General features: G+C 31.6%; 1 protein-coding gene across 4 annotated transcripts in view; it reads left to right on the forward strand.

The window, feature by feature from the left end:
• Positions 1-21,785, forward strand: part of LOC109598471 (uncharacterized) — a 209,433-nt gene that overhangs the window by 152,610 nt on the left and 35,038 nt on the right. The gene's annotated exons all lie outside the window — the stretch shown is intronic.

The raw sequence follows: 21,785 nt of genomic DNA on the forward strand, positions 1-21,785 counted from the left end.
TTAAGAAGAAAAGTAATTTGGGATTATAATAGATTTTAATTTAAAAAGTCAAGTGAATACCAATCTTTGGTCCTGGCGAGCTTTTTAACGGTTTTGTTCCCATTATCATATTCAGTTGTAACAATCAAATTGTCTCAATTAACACATATAAAAATTAAGATTGCCTATTGGGTTCATTGTGTCTGTCGACTTGATGTGATTAGTGCACAAAACTGTCTCCAACTAGATAATTGTTTCAATGGAATCCTCCAGATAAATCGTCGTAAAGTTAGTTCGTAGCTGTATTTGATCAAGCCACCTTCAGTTTGAAAGCAATAGATTATTCTTGTCACATCATAGTTGGTAGACGTCAGTGACAGTTGAGTTAATTACCTGATGTTTAGGCTTCAAGGCATTACACTGCTGCTGTGTGCCGTAATGAAATTCACTAGTATTGTTTGACAAAAGTTTCTCCAGACCAATGTTCATTAGCGAGCAAAGTTTGAAATTGTCGATGGGAGATTTAAAACGAAAACCACGAAATGAAAACATTATTATAATACAGACTAACATTTAAACCAGAGTCGCAAAATTTTCTTTATCTTCACTTCTAGCATGTTATGTTACTTTTTTTTTAAATTGAAGTAGTGAGAACATGACGTTGTCGAGACACGTTGCGTAAACAGAGTGGCCCGAAAAGTAAACGTAAATCGTCTGTTCTCAGCAGAAATAAACACGAAAACGGACGATTAAAAGTTAAAACTAAATTCTGGAAAACTAAGGCCGAGCTAAGCAGGAAGTTCATTTAAGTTCCGTGGAGTCGTGCTTCTTTTTAGAAAAGTTGCCCGATGTCTGAGGCACTTTCGTGCTGGGAAAAGACGGCAAGTAATTCAAAGTTGTTTATGATATCCTCATTACATTCTGAACGCAGGAACGTGTTAGTTTTTCCACAGAAAAACCTTTCCGTAACAATTCCAAACAGTGGTACATGTTTGGTTTCAGTAATGAAAAAAGTTGCGGTCCTTGTCGGGGTATTTTATTTATTTCTAATTTGGAGCACATTTCCTCCGTTGTTAATTTTTGGTGGAAAATGCAGATGGTTGTAAACATGTTTGATTTATGGCGAATATTAGCATGTATTCGTTACATATTGATTGGAAATTTTAAATTATGTTAATATGTTAACAAAAGCTCTTGATTATAAAACATAAATAACATTCAAAAGAATATTTATTATACATGTAATTAATTAAAAAGCAATATTATAATATACATATTCATATAGTTTATTAATTAAAAACAGATTTTCACGCAAACAATGATTACGAGACTCAATTTTTAGTCTTTACATAACAAATATATTTTTTTAATTTAAATTTTAATTGTTAATTATAATTTAGTTCATGATATTAATTAGTTGTCCAATTTAATTTAGTTTTACATGGGAAACATACAAGAATAACAATCTCGTACTATTTGTGTCTACTTAATTGAAAATTGATCGTGTTATTTTGCTATTATGTCATGTTAAAATACAAAATAAATTGAAAAAACTAAAAATAACGTAAAATTGCAATGACCAATTAATTAAAAAATTAATATTTTTTGGACTTTTTTCAATGTTCTTTTCTAAATCTTTCCGATGTCTATTTATAGAAGAGTCAACCTCACCTAAACTTTTTATAATGCATCGTTAATATTGATAAATAACCGAAAGTGTAGTAAAAAATCCATAAGAGTACTTTATTATTTAAAAGTTTCGCGGTTAAATCCAGGAACTGTTGGAAAACAACTATAAATTATTGCAGTTTGAAACTTGGGGTTTCCCAGGATACGTTGGCTGAGACTTACAAATTGAACTCACTTGAAGAATAAAATATGACGTTCTAGGTGTCAGAGTGGTTTCATGATAAATCTCACTTTCATCAAGACGAAACTACATTCGTAAAATAAATGTGCATAAATTAAATTTTTATATATAATTATACATTTTAGATATTGGTTATAATCGAGATATTTTTGTTTCAGGTATGAATCTTATTGCAAATGGTATGTAGATTTTAATAGAATTTCTGAAGGCGACGGATTTAAATCTGTTTAGTTTCGATTAAATTACTATCTCTTAAATTAGATTTACCCTATTGTGTTAAATCCTCGCAATAATAAATCCCAGAGGAATATTTGAAAGAAACTATAATGGAAATATAATAAAACAGTATTGTGCGGAGCACGCCATAAAATTGAATTCAAACTAAAGGTTTGATTGTCCAATTTTTCGCAAACAGAACGTACACAAAACAATTCTTATTACTTGCAATTTTAAATTTATTACGAACGAAAGGCGAAATGGGAACTGGATCTTGCAATAAAACTCTCACGAATCTAATTTGGTCTCATTCATGTTGGAATAATAGAAAATGTATTTTTAAAATGAAGTTAGCGTTTCTAAAGAGCTGGCTGGCTTAATTAAAAATACCATGTGGAAAAACTTTAATTACAAAAATAATTTCAAAGAAACAATTAAATAACGGGCGGGTGTAAACAGCTATCTCGCAGAATAATTTTATAATCATAGTTTCTTTTTCAGATTCCCCTCAAAGGAAGTTTTAATTATAAATTTAACAAAACTGCTTTAATATGTTTTTAACCTAACTGCTGAAGTATTTTGGCTCATTGGACTGAAATTTATTGACGCTCGTCTTGTACATAATTCAATCCATTACTTGAAATGTTGCTGAATTAACCAAAGTTAACTTAGTAAATAGTCCGCATACTTGACAATCCACTTGATCTGCTTAAAGAAATAGCTCGCTGTAGATAAATTCATTGGCCCTAATTAGGTCAAAGGAATCAGAAGTTTACTGCATCCCAAAAGACGGGGATGGATGGAATCTCGCTAAACTTGGGCTTACCCAGACAACGCAACACTATCGAATGGGAAGTGAAACCATCATCCTGTTTACTTCCTCGCATTGTACTCAACTTCTTCCTATCGATCTAGGCGAAACGAAACGAAACGTACACGCCACTGTTTCATCTACTTCTCTTGTTTTCAACACAAATGGAACATTTTAGATAGATTGGTATATTTCAATACATGATTCATAGAATAGAATTTATTATTATTATTTTTGATATAAAACAAATGCTTTTGAAAAACAATATATTATTTGCATGCATTAAATAAATAATAAATAAAACTATTCAGGAAACTTGAATTATTTAATTTCAATATAATATTTCATCTCGTAAAAATGAACAGACATAGATAATTAATCAGTTTCTTTGAAAATATTAAAAAAGGACGTAATTTATTTAATAAAAATCTAGAACGATGGCAAATGATAAATTCAGTTGGCACCTTCATTTAAAATAAAAACTAGTGCTTTTTACATTCAATCAGTTAAAATGAGTTTTCCTTCTAATTCCATTAATACCGTACCGGGTCTGGAACAAAGGCATCCGCTCTGTCTCCCTTCTTTCCATTCACCCATCTTTTTGAATTATATTTCCTGAATTCATTTTTCAATATGCCGGTCGTATGGCATTAACTTTTCTTGTCCTATTTCTTCCGAACAGCGGCATAGGGGAGAGACGATCTCTGTATAATTTTTAATATCAACACAATTTAAAAATCACGCCCGTTTTGTGAAAAATAAATACGTTTCATAAATTAAAACTAAATTTGTTGGTCATCACAACAGTCGAAGTTTAGTTTAAATCTAATAAATATTACTACATAATACATGTTTTGGATTGTCGAAAAGTTTTCCAGCATGTTCGTACAATTTTTTGAATCAGAAAAGTTCGTATTTTGCTACTGAACTTTATCTTGCAACTTTTTAAATTAATACATGCCAGAATAATTGAAAACCAGTTGTAAACTTATTTTCTATGAATTTTAAATAAACTTTTGTGTAAGTAGATATATCGTTTTCACGAATAAATGTATTGTTGTGCTTCTGAACATTTTATAAAATTCATTTTAATTGGAATTACAGAGATTCAAAAAATATATATTTTATTTCATGCATTTAAGAAATAAATAATAAATTTATTGGTTCTAACTATGTACACACATAACGATAAACAAAATTACCTTCGCTTATTCAATTAACTTAATTATATATTATTTCACCATATTTTTCAATATAAATCTGTTACCTTTAACAATATTTATTCTTTCAGTTTGTTTTTACTCAATTTTGATGTATAAATATTGATTAATAATATTAAATAAAAATGTTTGTAATTTGAAATAATTTAATACAAAACTCTTTTTAAATTGTGAAAATAATTGAATGTGATATTAATATGATATTAAAGTTTGTTTTAATTATTCAAATTGAAACTGGAGTGGAACTTCACATTTTTGTAACAGAACACAAACATAAATTTGATACCCCGGTTAAAATGTAATTAAACAGATATGATACCCATACGCATTTCCAACATCGGAAAACTCCATGGATGGTGAAATAGCTGCGATCGCCTCACTTTTTTTTTGGAACAATACGTCAGACGGCGGTTAAAAAATGTTTACACAAGAGACACGTAAGCCGGAAAAGCCAAGTGTTAAATCAACAATCGCTGTACTTTTAAAACGTACGTGTTCGGCCTAAAAATACAAAGAGAAATATTGAATGGGGAGCCTTGACGGTGGATATGGCTTAAATAGAATGGAAATAAAAAAGACGAGAAAGAGAAATAGATAATAAGGTGAACCTGCACTCACTTTTGTACGCCCTTTGACTCAGGACCCGGTGAAAATGTATGCGTAGAAATTTAAATTTCTCCCCAAATTACTTTCGACCATTTAAAAAGATGAAATTACGATTTGAATTTGAAATTCGTTCAATCCAAAGTCGAACCCGATTTTCAGTTTACGAACGTACAAACACACATTCTAGAAACACATAGGCATTTCACTGCGAATCTAAATATAATTACATGTCGCAGATTCAAACGATAAAGCAATTTATTTTTATATTTCAAAGTTGCGCGAAATGTTTGTGATCTAATTTCATCCAATCGCGTCAATATTAAAACGACCCCATCACGACACTGGCACTTTTTAAAACGGCAAAATTATTCATGAACTAAGTTTTATTACTTTCTTTGCGAGTTTTGTTTCTGTTATTCAGCCAAACCTGGTTCGTAAAAAGTTTATTTTTTCAGTTTTATGTTTTATTCGTCTGAAATGAATATTTGCAGAAACACTGTCTTGGCCTATATAAAATGTAATAAGAAAAGCCGACGATCGCAAAAAAATGTCTGGCTAAGTGTTACAATGCTGTTGTTGTTGTGTTTAACGTTTTTAATTAAAATTGATTCGATACAATGGCGAAAATGGTTTTCTTACTTTTACTGCGCATTCGCCATTTTATGAAAATTCGGTTTAGACAATCGGCGCATGTGGTCGAACTGACGTATGCCTATAATTTATACCTACGAATATGATGAAATAAATAGAAAGGAACAATTTCTTCGAATTACCTTCCTTCATTTTCTGTTCCATTGGCTCATATTTTTTGGCGCAGACAGTAAAACAATATGACGACCGGAAAAGGTACAGTAATAAATAACGATAAAAATGGATTAAAGATCAAACAAAAGAAAATCGAATAACCAATTCGGGTTTTAGGTCGAGTCGAATATAAAAGTTTCGAACGGACACTGCGAAAACCCTGTAAGAAACGTGTAAGCTGTAAATAATGGTAATATTGTCCATCATTTTTATTTGTGCCCCTCACAGTATTAAATCTTGTACGATCGATACTGACAAAATTATATATTTATATTTAGAAATGTACCAATTTTGTTTTGCAGTGTGCACATTTGTCAGAGTAATGCGTGGAACCACCGACCATAGGATTTAAATTTTAAAAAGGCGTTTGATTTGTGTGGATTGGGAACGGGGGCGCAGTAAAACATAAATTAATCACACCGATAAGTCTACCAGATTAAGCCAGTAGTCGGGCGGTGCCGTATCTCGGCATATGAACAGCTTCACCTGTGGGAACGTCCGTGATGTAAACCGTAGACTGTGGAATAAATTTAAAAATATTCTCCATCGTAAAATGAAGCCACAATCAAATTTTATTGCCTAATAAACATGAACGTTTGAGGTAGATCATGCATTTTAAATAGCCACCTTATTGAGGAGCTTAACGCAGGCGTTACACTCAATTTATTCGAGTTACTAGCTGTATAATATTTAAAATACCCCGACGATTTGCATAAAATAACGCTGGTGCTAAATTGGATAGGTTTTCATTCAAAATTAACTGGCGGAATGCGAACAAAGCAAAATTCCAAATGTATTAATACTAACTTATTAAACTCAGTGTAATAAGTGTAGTTTTGTTAACAAAGAAGTCATACAGAAGAAAAGATGAGACGGTGGATGTATTTTTTCCTAAAAATATTTTTCTACAAAGTAACAAACTGTTCGTTTACTGCTAAAAAGTTCATTAGACATAAAGAGCCACATAAAGTTCCTTTTCATTCCTTCTCACATAAAACCACAAAAAGAATCAAACGGTTAAAACTAAGGACTTATTTCACCTTGTATGAGATACTTTTATTATTAAACTAGTTGTTTACAGTAAAAGGGCGGCGAAGCAATAAAGGAGCATAGCAAAAATAAAAGTTTGATGACGTTTGCTTTCTAGACAAATCCTTATCTGTTTGATGAAGTTTCCTGCCAAGTTGTTAACAGAATGAAAGCTGGTGAACATATAAAACAAAATCCTTGAAACTTGCAAAAATATAATGATCTATTGTGGTGCATTTGCCGGACGTAAAAGTTTTGTATCGTGAAATTGCCTCTCATGAAAAGTCGGTTGAGATCCTTACAGGTACATTTATTTTAAGATTACAGATCAAAAAATAAAATATCTACCTTCGGTTTACTTATTTAATGCTTTTCAGTTATCGTTTACTTCACATATTTTATTTCCCTTCAATTTTATACTTATTTCGAGCCATTAGTTTCGTCTGAAACTATCAAAAAAAGACTAAATACGTGCTTTAAACTTATTTTAAAATGCACTGAATAATTTAAAATCGTATAGTCCAGTTTTGCCGTGTCTGAACAATTTTCTTATATGGTCGAACGAATTGATGCGACGCAAAAACGTTTTATTTACCTGTAAATTTTATATTTAACAGCAAAGTAATTTTTATCGCTTTGCTTAATTTACGTCCAAGTTTATTTATGCCCTGCACAAAAGTCAAAAGCGTTAACACAAACAGTGTCGTAAGGAGGCAAGTGCTAAATGTGACACATCTTAAGCGTTTGAATTCTCTGGAGCGGTGTACATTTCTTACCGGATGGAATTTAAAGAAATATTGTGCTTTGCGTTGAAGGCAACCTGATCCCCATTGAGGTCTCAGGGACCTTCGTGTTTTACACAATGTTTCTTAGAGCGGTCCCTGTGGTGATTAATTTAGACGAAAATGAAAGTTGGGACCGCCTGTGACACACAATTTGAATAAACATAGTCCACCATTATTTATTGCGTGGGCCTAAATTTTTTTATTCGGAGCTAGCCCCAATACACTTTACGTGTTATATTCAGAAATTTTATAAGAGACACAACGTAAAGTTTAGTAAAGAATATAACGAATTGAACAAAATGTTTCATCTTATACTAAATTAGTAGAATGGCATTTAATTTACACAAAGTTGAGATGTAACGAGAATGAGTATGAAGCAAACAGCAACCTAGAATTTCTCAAGTATTTGCTAATTGAGTGTTTCATGATTAGAGGCGCGTAGCTTATCTTGTTTTGAAAAATATCCTCTAACTCTAAACTAAATTCGTAATCCAAGAAAATTGCTATGATCTCAGAGAACAACGTATGCTTTGGCTGTGCCGAGTGTAAATTAACTATACATCGCTTCATCCAAGAAGTCGGAAAGAGAACTACCAGAGTAATTCGGATTTTTCGTAGGGGGAGCGAGCGAGATAAAAGATACGTGCGAGGCAGCAACTTCTGGAATGCCCCTAAGGCTTCGGTAATGAGGACTCCGTAGTATTCGATAATTTCACTTATACAGCTGAAACTTTGGTTCGGCATGTAAAACTTTTGCTGAATATTGATCCGGCAATGTGTTTGATGCTGAAAAATCATTTTTCAGTTTACTACCGACAACTTGCCAACCCCATGGAACAAAAATCAACATTTAAATAAGAAATTTAACAACTTGCACTCCACAGTGCTTCGAAATGGATAAAATTGATTTATTATCCCTTGTTTGTTCAGGGTTGGACTTAATAAGGACTTTTATTATGCACAATATTACTCGTTCTTTTATCAAATTAGCTGCGTCAAAGTAACGAAGTTTTAAATTGTATTATGCCTGTATAAAGTGGGTAGGGTAAAATAAATAAAATTAAATTTCTTCTTTGAAAATAACAAATTTAAAATTAGGGCTCGGGATTAAATCCGAATAATTCGAATATTCGAATAGTTGGATTAAATTCGGATTGTATTAAATAAAAATAATAATAATTGTTCAAAGATTCGGATAGTTCTAATATAGAAATATTTTTAACAAAGTAAATTAATTATAAGGCGAATATTTATGTAATGTTATAAGTAAATATTCAAATTATTCGAATATGAATATTTGTACAAGTATTTGAATATTCATATTCAGGTTACTGTGTTGCAATTTACAATTTATTTGAAATGTATACGGTTAAATAATTACAAAATCATTTAATTTATGTTGTCATTAATATTTTTTCGATATACAAAGACTTTTTGTCACAAATGGCAAATTATTAATATCAAAATTCGAATATTTAATATTCGTTCCGAATCTTAGTAACTATTTACTGTATACATTTTACAGTTGAATATTTGAATATATTAATATCAATATTAAAACAATATGATGCGAGTTTCAAATCACAACAAATATCTTATCCCATTAATATCATGATTAAACTCCAATTTTTCCAGTAACGTAATTATAGTACATGTAGACAATACTAATTTAAAATGTCCCAACATCCCAATGCTCAAATTGCTTTGACGGTAAATAAACCCAGAATTTATTTCATGGACACTCTATATTCATATTATGTCCCTCGATTAAAATTTTGATTTATTTGTTGGCATTATTAAATTTTCTTGTATTACTCTTATCAGTTTTCAGTTGAGGTATTAAATTTCCTCTTATCACTCTTATCATTTTTCAGTCGAGGGATTTCGCCCAAGAAAATCTAATCCCCTAGTGCAAAGATGTATAACAATTTTAACTCGATACATCAATTCGTTCAAACTTGCTATGGGAAAAATTTTGCGTGGGGTGAACTCATAAGTTACTTGGAGGGTGGAACTTCAGATTTAAGTTGTCCCCTTTAATTTAGCATCAAGGTTCCTTTGGGAACAGTACCGGGAATAGTCCTGCTCCGTCGTTTGTAGTTTACATAAATAATATTTGATATGAAAACATTTTCTCGTGCACTGAGAAATAAATAAATATGTTGTTTATTTGAATTCTCAGATTATGAAATTCTTTTTAAATATGAAAAATACCAACCCACTTTAGATGTTTGCATCTACAAAGTTACAACTGCATAACAATTTTTTATCAATGCAGCAACATATACATTTAATTAAACGTACCAATTCCGAAACAAATAGAGATAGTGTAATACAAAAGTGCAATTTGCGAAGTTTATTCGATGCCACCTTGAAAGTTTGAACGAATCTATACTACAAAGTGGCAATTTTCCTGCACTGCGCCCAGAAATTCATGGATTCCATTGAACGAGCCGCCGATGTCGAAGTTTTATACGACTGCAGAAGGATCCATGCATCACATTTACGCAGCATGGGGAAGTTTATGACAATAGGATCCAGATGGTGTGCCAGCGTAACGCCACTTCAACGCCGAGAGAAATTTGCGAGGCATTACCACTGCCGTGGCAGTTGATATACCGAGAGAATCGTATTTTCCCGATGCCACTATGGAATATTAATCCGGAAAACGCTGCCATCGTGTCGCTTTATGGTGCGTTTTTTATTGGCTCTCATCCACTGTGGTTGTTGTTTGTTTTGTTTCGGTCTGTGGAGCGCCACTTTTGAATTATTGAACTTAAATCAGAATTTCTACGAGAGTGGAGAGCTCTGTTCAATTCCTATGTTCCACATCTCTTTTTTCCTCTCTCTCCCTCTCTGTTTTGTTTGTTTGTTTGCATTCGTTTTTATAGTGCGACATAATCACTACGGATTTTCGTCAATAAAAATTTAGTTAAGCAAGTCATTTGCATAATTAAAATGTGACACTTTCTTTGTGTCTGGTCAAAGCTGATTCAATCTTATCTTATGCTTTTAATTGCATGTTGTCTTTGTTGTTAATTAATAACAAGGTGAACAAATCTTATCTCTTAGATAAATTTATTGACGGTGATTTACGTCAACAATTTTATAAGTACGTTTAATGAAGGTATTAATGAGTTCCTCCACTTCCGTACGTAAACGAATAATGATAAATATTCCGGTAACACGAAGGTTAAATAATCTAACCTTTTAAGGAACTGGAAGAAATCGATTGACTTTTTCCCCGAATCGTACATGTATATATAAAATTAATCCAATATGGAAAGACAAATCGACAAAAAGTCAATAACCGGAAATCGCCATGTGGAAAACAAATGAAAGCGTCGAGCACCGCTAGCGCCATCAATATGGTTTATTAAAGTCTTGAGGTTTGAGGTTGAATTTAGAGCCGGGCGAATTTTAGATTTTATGGTCCTGTGGCTTTATCAAACCGGGACGGGAGAGGAAACTGACAGGGGTGGTTCGTCGAATTAAAACAGACGACAGTTTTAAATTGATATTTAATTTTAATTGTGCTGAACTCCGCTGCCAGTTGTATTTATCGTTGGCTTTGATTATTGTCAGTGATTTTTTTCATTAAAATTAACATAGATGCTGTTTCAATCTGTCGGTATAACATAATATAAAAAAAATCAATGCACAACAGAAATTAATTTTCAATGCTCAGTAATATGTAGATAAATTGTTTGATGGTACGTAATTTATTCGCAAATTTGAGTTAAAAAGTATTTTGTAGATCTAAAATATAGCCAAACAAGATATAGCCGGTGATAAAGTCATAAAACCGATAATAAAATATTCTGCATCAACTGAATCGCAATTTATTTCTTATTATGCTTGCGACGGTTCACATCCCGGTAAATACGACGAGAATTATCTGATGATGGATTGCAATCCGATAAAATATAAACCACCGCATAAGCAGATGAGAGTTTGCCATTAATATTTCCCCGGATAAGACATTTTAAATGAATGTGAAACGAGATCATATCTGGTAAAGTCTCCGAGGAACTACCAGGATTATATCAGACGTGTTTGCTCCGCTAAACTATTTTAATGCAGAACACGAAATGTTATATCTGTTGCATTTATATAACTATATTCATAAATAATTTTTGTTCCCGTTAGTTTTTTTCATCTATAAATTACAGAATAATTAAAGGCTAAGAACTTTTTGATTATTTGTCGTGTTTGTTTTGGGTCCTTGTAGAAAATTTTCTCGCGTAAGTCGGTAATACAATAAATTTCAATTTAATAAAGATGACTATTATGATACGCTTTAATGTCCTGCTTTTCAAAACTCCAGTCGCACAGTCAGAGCACGAGGGCGAAGTTCAGCGTTTAATTTTGTAAATGGAGTTAAAAGAATTTTAATCTGTTTTATGTTTTTGTACTCCATAATGAAACATTTGTCTTGTTAACTCGCGTCTCGTAAACAGATTTAAATCTTGGCCGGTGTTTATATTAAGAATAATACTTTGAGAAAAAGTCACTCCTTATTAAATAACATGAAAGCTTGACAAGAACGACTGATAAAATGACGCAATGAGAAATTTTATTAAATTACAAATTTAATTGAATGGAATGAGTCTGTTTTTTACGTTTTATGCCTCTTAAATTTTGTATGAAATTCGTTTAATTACCGATTTATCAAATAACTAGCTGTGAGTACATTACATTATTGGCCTGCTGGTTATTTAAAGAATCATACTCCATAATTAAATAAATCTGTGTTCACTTTACAAATTGCATCATAATGTATTATTTACAGTACAAAACTTAAATTATAAGTGCTTCCATTCATTATATTTATGAAGGATATTTTTAAATTCAATTCTACAGTGCTCTAGTATGAAAGAGAAAATTATTCTAACATTTAGGTAATTAAAGAACTTTTCACTAACAATGAAGTTTACAAAATGTATTCCCGAGTTTAAATTGTGCCAAAAGGAAGTTTTCTAGTTTATTTTAAATACTACATTTAGATGGTACGAATTACTTACACCCTTTTTTTTGTTTTAGTGAGATAAAAGCAAATATATACAGGGTGATTCTCCTGAGAACTATGTTAACTGAAACGTATTTAATTATATATGAATGTATTGAAAAAATGTAATACCACAAAAATAAAAAAGTAGTAACATTTATAGTTTGTAAAAAACACAAACTCCTGAATAACCCCCTATATTATAGTATCAGTTTAAAAAATATTTAAAAAATAATCAGGAATAAACTTGATGGCCAATTAACTAAAGACAGACTAAAATTCATCGGAATTTTTATGAGCAATACCTCTTATCCGATGTCTTCCTTATTATTTTTCTATTAATTATACCTTTTTAAATAAGATGTCAATTCCACAATTGTTGTAAATACTTTTTTTCTGCGAAACGCCACTGGTTTCGCCAAACATTCTGTAATTAACTAACGAGGTACAGGAGCGGCGCTTGTCGGAAAACTTAATTAATAGACGGCTCGTTAGTGGTGCAGCTCTTTCACCAAACTGATGAATTTACCAATCGAGGCACCGTTTAAATTTGCTCCTACTTTGAAAGCTATCGATTGTTTCCCGCCTGGTTTACTACGTTAACAAAACTTTGTTGCGGCATTTTTTTCTTTTTTTTTTTTTGATGACGCTTCACATTCCAGTTCGTTAGGTTGCCGCAGGAAATATGTTCTTTTCATCTTAATATGCAATGAGCCAACTGTCGGTTACCTTGCTACATTGAGTCCAACTCGTGTTGCTGATGCCGAGAAAGATTGCCGTCGGAATATTTTTTTTTTGCTGGTTGATTGTTCTTGGGGGCAGTTAATTATTTGAATCGGCAAAATAAAATTGGGCATTAACGGGTGCCAGACAAATTCGGGGGCAATATTTTTCAGTGATGCGATAACGATATTGTCCAAATGGGAGGTATATTTTAAAAACTAGCGTGAAATATAGATTCCATTATCAAGAATAATACAACAAAACTCCATTATCGACGCCACAAATCACAATCAGTCGCCCACTTTCAGGAACTTTTCGGCCAGTAAATTGTCTGAATATTTTAATTCCGGACCCGGGAAAAATGCATTAGTCGTAATTTACAGCTTAATACAAAAATCTGACTGCTCGATCTATGGCTCTGGTCTGTTCGGTTTTTATCCTCGGATAATATTTTATATGGAACTGAAATTTGCATTATCCTATCTTTGCCAAAACTTTTAATGGATTTTAAATGGAAATTTTACTACCATTAAAACAATTTCGGAAGATATCCTCCTCTATAATTTGCACTAATTAATCTCACCTACTGCACTGTCCAAGCAAACATATTTAATCCGTAGTATTAACTGGGAATATATTGACATTCGTTTCCAAACATTTTTTTGTGGACGAAGTTTTAATCTATATTTACTGTGTGATAATATTTCAGAGGTCACGTTTTCTAAAAGATACTGTACATATTTCATTTCTTTAAAATAATCTAGTCGTTAAATATATTGGGTAATAAACTCACGACGTAATGAGAAATTTTCATATTTAATTTATTATACTCGTAAATTAAATTTCATAATATACACATATTTAATTAAATTATATTAATGATTATTGTTGCCAATAATTTTCTATTTATAAGGAGAATAATGAACATATCGTTATATGATCTTTTGTATATTTCATTGACAAAAACAAAATTTTTATAGTTAAATTCAGAACAAAGATACTTTAAAATGGGTATTGAAATGTTCAATTCTATTATTATAATGGTTAAATGCTGTTATTCATTTCATTCAAAATTGGCTAAAATTTTAAAAAATTATTAATTACGTTCAACTTATACGTGTTACTTGTGCTGTTAATATTTTAAGAACAACCAATATAACTGAATTAAAGCTGAGTATTTAAATCGTAATTTACTTCATTAAAATTACCTTTTGTTGAAATATTTAATATTATGTCCTTGTTATTGATCTGTTGAGAACGAAACCTGAACTGACCATGGCTGTGTTTTTGATGATCTATCTGTTAAATTAAATTTCAAATATACATATTTTAAGTTCTGCTTAATCAATTTGATGTTCAAATTAATAAAATGTAATATAATACATTGTATAAATTAAAAAAAAAACTATATAATTGATGTCAATTTTATCCAATTCTTAAATTTTATTATATAATAAAATATTGTGTCGTGTGTATTACTAAAGATTTTATGTGGACCTACTTCAAAATTGACTTACAAAATGTACGTTTACGTGTGACGACAAATTTTAGTTTTTGCATAAAATTTGTACGTGGCTTAATGAAAAAGACACAAGTGATGAAAAATTTGGAACATTTTCAGTTTTTCCATTATAACCAACAAAGATAATTATCTATTTGAAATTTAATTTAACAGGTAGATAACCCTTCGAAAACACAACAAATCAAGTTTCACATATCAATATCGAAAATATATTAAAGTGGCTCTCAAACACATATGTAATAACCTATTATTACTTCAGCATTTAGGGGTAATCAAAATTGTAATTTGTGTTGAATATACTGTTAATTTGGCCACTGAATTGAATATAGTTGATTCATTATTGAAAACGTTTATTGTAGCGACAGTAATTGATGCACACGTCCCTTATATTATACCTCCATAAAACAAATTCAATCAATCTAAAACCTGTCTCCGTAGAAAAATATAATAGAATCCTGAAATAATTTAAAACAAAGGCATTAGACCGTACCGATTTAGGTCGCGCGAAACAAAGAATGATCGAATTAACATGTCGTCAGCGGAGAACCACAATAGGATCGGAGACATTTAATTCCATTTCAGATGCATTGTGCGCTCCTTCCGACCGCGGATTTCGTTTATCGAATTAACATGGAACATCAAGCGAACGAAAAACAAAATTACGCTTATAGGTAACAATTTCCTGCATGGAATAAAGGACGGGACCGATCGCGGCATGGGGGCGAACGATAAGCTGCTTAATTTCCGAAAAGTTCCGACGCAAAATTTGCTGAAGATATCGTTATTCGACGGCCCACATACTATTTATTGTTCGTCGAATAGGCATACGTCTCGTTATACTTTTTACCCCCGAGGATTATGGTGGTATTAAAAAAATTAAGTATCTTTCGGCCCACAATCACTACATCTCTGTAATTTGGGAACGGAAAATAACGAAACAAATTAAACGTTACCGTTTACTTGGATATCAGTTTTCTATTTCGTGAAACGATTCGTTAATGAATTTGAGGCGGGCGTTAAAAACGATTAAGCAGCGATTCGGAATGATTCGGGCAAGGTAATTTGAACCCGTGGTGTGTGGAATGTGTAAATGCTTTGCACTTTGGCTAATGGGCATTTATTAGGTTTAACCTCTTCGGATTATTCCTGCTAGGGACCTCCAATTAATTCAAGAAATACCTAGATTAATACGTCGAATTGTTTCTAATGTGTTCCGCCCCTAAAATAATCACCTTTGTTCGGATCGAACGTTTAACGGACGGACGAACAAAGAAGGGCTTTATCATGGGAAACATTTGAAAAGGACGATTTAGAGTGTTTAATTAGGGAAATATGTTGCAGAAGTTGCCAAAATCAATAGTATCTCATGCCCCCCTAGTATGTGAGTACTCTTGATATTTAATATAAAAGATAAATTTACCTACACTCAAATCCCAATCATATATTTGGCAGAACGACGCCGTTTTTCCCAATTTAATGGAAGTATATTAAAAGAAAGCGTCGCCTTGATAGAAATTTAATATTATGAAACGATCCCGGCGTTCAATTACTCTATAAATAAAAATCTGGAAAATCTTCGGCTATAGTGGAAGGAAGGAGCCAACTATTCCAGGTCAATTTAATATCCTTTGGAGGATTCTCAGATCCTTCATAATCTCTCAGAAAAATTTACTAGCAGGCGCAATCTACAACTTGAAAGGTTGAGAAATTGTTTTCAAAGTTGCGGTGCATATATCACATTAAAAACAAAATTGTTTTAAGCACATTAATATGAAAATACCTTGCGGCAAATGCTGCTGATGAATGTAATGGTTTATAAAACATAACCACTGTCATGTTACAAATACGATCGATACCCGTGTTTTGCTGGGGGAATTTAGAATATAATATATAAATCACTGTGCGGTTTTTATTATTTATTTTATCAACACTAGATTTAGTTATTTTATTTGGTAGAAATAAAATTGACAACACCACCATACATACCTTTAAAATTAAAAGCAAAATCAGTTGTAAAATGTTATTTATGAAATGAATGAAAATATTTGAATGGTTGGTGCTGAAACTGAAAAATATTTGGAGCAATTTGGTGAAAAGGCATTAGGCCAATATTGCTTAATGGTTTGCTGATTGGATTCAAACTAAGACGTTAAGTTTACACTAGACAGGTTAATAAAGCAATTAACAAATTAATAACAGATCAGCAAAATTCATAAATTAGGTCTGGTCGACCTCAGAAATTAACCCGATTGACTTACTTATGCACAAGTGAACCCTGATAAATTGATCACACAGTTAAGAACAAAGGGCACGTCGGCATCTGTTCCGCGCCAATCCCCGTCATTTTCCACATACAAATCTTGTTATTGTTTGGCTTGTTTGTCTTGTTAAGTGTTGGTCCGACCTATTTGGCGGTGGCGGTGGCAGGGGGGACGGGCAAAAACAAACGGTTGGGGGGCACCATCACTAGTAGTCCCGTGGAACATGGGGGCCCTAATTAGTGGCAGGTGGTGCAATCTTCCGCCGGACCCGCATACTAATCAACCGAAAAACGCCGCCATCAGCATCCGAAAGTTCTAGTTCATTAGAGGACCGGGTTTTGCCTACGACCCCATTGCCGTAAACATGTGTGACATTTATTAGTTCTGTAAAAAGGAACACCGAATTATTTGAGGGGATCCAAGGAAGGTTTTATAATTCGTTTAACGAATCGAAATTCAAATAAAGGCCTCCTTTTTGCTGACAAATTGAAGACATACACAGTTCATTTGTTTATATAAAAAGTCAAAGGGATTAAGGGTCTATCACATCACAAACTGATCGATTTTTTTTTGAATTAGTCATAAATTATTATGTCCAGATTACAAAAACAGAAAATAAGTGTACATGTTTTTGATTTCTTTAATTATTTACAAGCCAGTCGCTGTTTCTCAGAAATTTGATAAAGATAATGAAAGCAAAAATTGTTAATTTATGACGAAAAAGTCTCTTTAATAATGTCGATTAATTAAGACCGTATTTTAACAGGTATAATCTTTCTAATTATTTCCAAATATCCCGAAGGTTGCATCTATAGATGTCGGCCGCCCACCAAATTGATAATTCCGAAATTTATGCATCGTAAAAACCACAATACGGAGCTGTTTAATTAAATTTCGTCGAGAAAATCCTTTAAAAGTACATTGCTAAAGCTTTCTTTATCAAAGGCCTTATAAATAAACTACCACTGGGAAATTAATAAACACAAGCACGAAATAATTGCTAGGGTAAGCAAAATTTTACCTAATATTTCATATTTTACGAGCGATCGAAAGCTTTCATGGTCGTTTTCTTCTTAATGGTGTTGAGCCGGCGATGCTGAGTCGACCCCGGGAGATATTAAATGGAACCGTTTTTGTCATACTAAATTATTTGATTTTCCGATTTGGGTTTAAGTTCAAAAATTAATTTCGTATTATTAATATATAAAAGTTTTAGTTATCAATGATATATCACTTTAATGGTACAGTAAGTTTGCGTGGATGCGAACCAGTGGGCTGAATAATGCTGAAATTACGCTTAGTAAACTCTCAGGTTTTACTGAATATATCAACCACACCCACGTTACCAGACATAATAAATTTTAACAAAACATTGGTATATTTTGAAAGATAACTCCAAACTCTTTGCATAGGTATAATTTGAGCTACATCAGAAATAGTAAATAAGACTGCCAATTAAAACTGAATCTAATTAAGCTGTTTCTGTTTAGGGAAGAAGTTTATTTTGTAAATTGTCTTTTCTTAAACAAACTAAGCTAATTAAGTAATTAGCATACACTTTCTTTGGCATGTGACATTTGAAGGTGGCGAAGCGTTTGGAGGAATTAATTCAGGGCCACGTAACTATGAACAATTGTTCCGGACATAATAAAAAATCCGTTAAGACAAAAGATGTAACTGAACTGTCATTAGATATTAAAATAATAATAGAAAGAATATATTTATCCAATGGATCTTTGTTGACACGTCGATGATAAATAACTACATTATTCAACAGCCCCAGCCATCTGTCCGCATATCTTATCAACTTCCAAGTAACTCTCCGAGAACCAACAAAAATTGCACTCCATAAACACAGTGCATATTGTTTGAGACGCCGTATGTTCACGTCTGCAATATTTACGGCATACGTGTTTAGCATTAGGCCACACATGAGAAAAAAGCACCTCTTGCGACCGAGGCCCTACGATATGAATAGGAAGTGAACGTGGGTCCGGGGGCGTCCAGCGGCAAGAAACGACTCGCGGGAACACTCCATCATAGTTGGGCCGCGTCCGAGCCAAATTGCCCTCATACATCACGGCATCCGTCTCTTGCACTTGCTTCACGGAATGCTTATCCTCTTGTCCGGAGGATTTCTAGACAAAAAGGACGAGTTCGGCGGGTAATTGGTCCGGGGAATTAATTTCGGGACGTGCGGGCATATTTAATGGGGCAAGGAAATGTTGTGGTTTGAAATGTACTTACGTGAATCGGTGGCGTTTGTAAATTTTTACTTATCTACCAATGGTGGCCGCTTTGATCAAGTCGTGAATGGTCTTACCGAAATTGATTGTCTAATATTAGCACAGAAACAAGACAATAGTTCTATTCTCGGATGATTTACAAGTACGTTGCAGCATTTCTAGAAATGTCTGTCTATTTATTTATACTTTTTATTTTTTCAGCAGCTTGACTGTCTGTTTCAAATTGATTTCCCGTATCACTGTCTTCCAATGCAGACACGTCAACTCGATATGTTAGAAAATTTTCATCAATTTTTATATCAACATTGATCATCATTGAATTTATTCATGTCGTTGTAACATACATTTACATGTACTGTCCGATAGAATGAGAAATTTGCGTTGCTCACCCGATCCCACGAAGATTTCTTTGATTTTTGTCTCTCTGCTCCGACCTAATAAATATGTATTTAATTTTAAATATAAACGACATCTGATTGAATTATTTTATTCAGATATATAATTTTAGGAAAATGTAACTTAACTAAAATATGTTTTTAATTTAACATTAAAATTTTGTTATTAAATATTTATTCCGTTTTATTAAAAAATTTTATCCATATACGTATTTGAATTTTAAAATTAAATTCTTTGATGTTTATTAAATTCGTAACATAAAATGTGAATGATCATAAAATAATTATCTATTTTTGCTACCTAATAAACATTATGATGACAAAATGCAAATAAATTTCTATTAAACCATATTAATTGCAAGGACACTCGTGTACGTTACAAGTTTTAAAATTATTTCAGTTAATAAATCGTTTTTTGTTTGTTATTCAACCGAGCGATATATCAATGTATTAAATTGAATGTATTAAACAAATATCACTATGCAGACAGACATCCATGTAATTTGGGATGATGTATTACAGTATTTTTTTTATATAATCACGGAATATCCCAGTGTTAACTAAACCAATAACAGGTTTTGCTTATTGTGCAATTCGAATGGAGGGTTGTTTGCTAAACGTTAAAATTCCACGCAACGAGATAAAACTAGTAAAATGGGGAGCGCACTCTGCATCCTATGTGCTCTACGTGATTATAACAGCGGCCGTATTTATTATTAATAATATTCATAACCCGCGGTTGTGGCCAGTTATTATTTGCCGCAATAATTAATGATTATTACGCCTGGGTAATTAGAGGAAATAATTTCGCTTCTCATATTTTATGCATAAATATGCACTTTATTAGGTTTTACGACCGGCACAAAAATGTTAGACATAAAGATAATGGAGGTTGTGGTTCTTTTATCGCACCACGAATCATATAATTACCATTCCAAAATCCAGTTTCGCTATTAAATGTACTAGATTTATCATTTTGACCGTGAATCATTTTTGGGTTACTATGTTTCCCATTTTTTTTTTTTTTTTTTTTCATTTCATTAGATACTTTTAAACGTTAACAACTGTTTAAAGATAAGGACAATTATGGCATACAAGTGTAACCAGTACTTTATAATTTTGATTTGATTTCTCTCTTAATATATACAATAAAAAATATAAGGACAGTTTTACATTTTTAAGTCTAAAAATTTGCGATTCTTTTATTGCACCACATAATTACGGTTCTAAAATTTTATTTCGATATTAAATGTTCAAAATTTATGTATAAGTTATTAAATTTTTCTATTCCTTCTCAGCAGATATATTTTTAAACATTAATTGTTGAAGTATAAGAATTATTTTAATAATTATAATACTTTTATTAAACCACAAATTATATCTTTATCATTTCAAAATATTATAATTTCGATATTAAATATACAAAATTATCATTTTCTCTGTATATAAGTTAGAATTACTATTTTTTTCAGCAGATATTTTAAAACTTTAACAACTTTTTTTGAGTAAAATGGTTTGTAAATCAAATCATGTAATTACCATTCAAACTTATAATGTCAAATTCACAAAATTTAGTATTTTCTCCATGTACAATGTTGCTAATATATTTTACTTTTTTTCAGTTGATATTTCAAAATATTAGCAATATATATTAAGGATACTAAATACTTTATATAATTTGTGATTTTTTTTGCACTGTTCATGTAATTACCACTCCACTCCAAAATTCACTTTTAATATTAAATATTAATTACTAGAATTATAATTTTATTGATGCACAATTTTAGTGAATTTTTTTGCAATAGTAACAGTAACTTAAAAATATGAATTATTTAAGAAATTGTACAAAATTTTAATTTAAAAAATACGAACCATTATTGTATCTTTCATTTTGTTTATCACCATGTTTTATGTTTTTTCAGTATGTAATTAAAATATTAACAACTTAAAAATTATAATTATTATGTAGTTATATAGTTTTTAATCTAAATAGATTATGAACATTATTTAGGCCACGAGTTATATAAGTAATCAAATAAAAATGGGTTATAAAAGTTTAATAAATTGTGGTGTAATGGAAAATAATAAAAATATCCAAACTCGTAAATGTGATAGTCTAGAGAAATTCCAACTACGTACTTAAATTTGGCATACCACAAATAAATTAAGTCCACCTATAAATTGCTTTGCTTTTATTCTGATGTCAGACGTGTTATCAAAGTTTCATTACTAAATTTATCCTTGTGAATTACAAATTTCAGACATTGTGGGGCCCTACTGATAAATTAGGGACAGTTTTAATTTTTTTGA

Source organism: Aethina tumida, chromosome 1 (assembly GCF_024364675.1).
Source record: "Aethina tumida isolate Nest 87 chromosome 1, icAetTumi1.1, whole genome shotgun sequence".
Classification (NCBI taxonomy): Eukaryota; Metazoa; Arthropoda; class Insecta; order Coleoptera; family Nitidulidae; genus Aethina; species Aethina tumida.